This window comes from Loa loa, assembly GCF_000183805.2.
Source record: "Loa loa unplaced genomic scaffold supercont3.619, whole genome shotgun sequence".
Taxonomy (NCBI): domain Eukaryota; kingdom Metazoa; phylum Nematoda; class Chromadorea; order Rhabditida; family Onchocercidae; genus Loa; species Loa loa.
In genome coordinates, this window is record NW_018108799.1 from 11391 (window position 1) to 11699 (window position 309).

A 309-nucleotide genomic window follows, 5' to 3' on the forward strand; every position below is an offset into this window, starting at 1 on the left:
AATGAATGAATGGATGAAATGGAATGAATGAATAAAATGAATGAATGAATGAATGAATGGAATGGAATGAATGGATAAAATGAATGAATGAATGAATGGATGAATGAATGGATGAATGAATGAATGAATGAATGAATGAATGAAATGGAATGAATGAATGAATGAATGAATGAAATGGAATGAATGAATGAAATAAATTATGAAAGGAAGGAAAGGTGGAAATGGAAAATGATCGAGAAATTCAAATACTAAAAAAAGAAAAAAGAGAACGGAAGAATATTGTACAATATAGTTATGTTATCCAAAAAA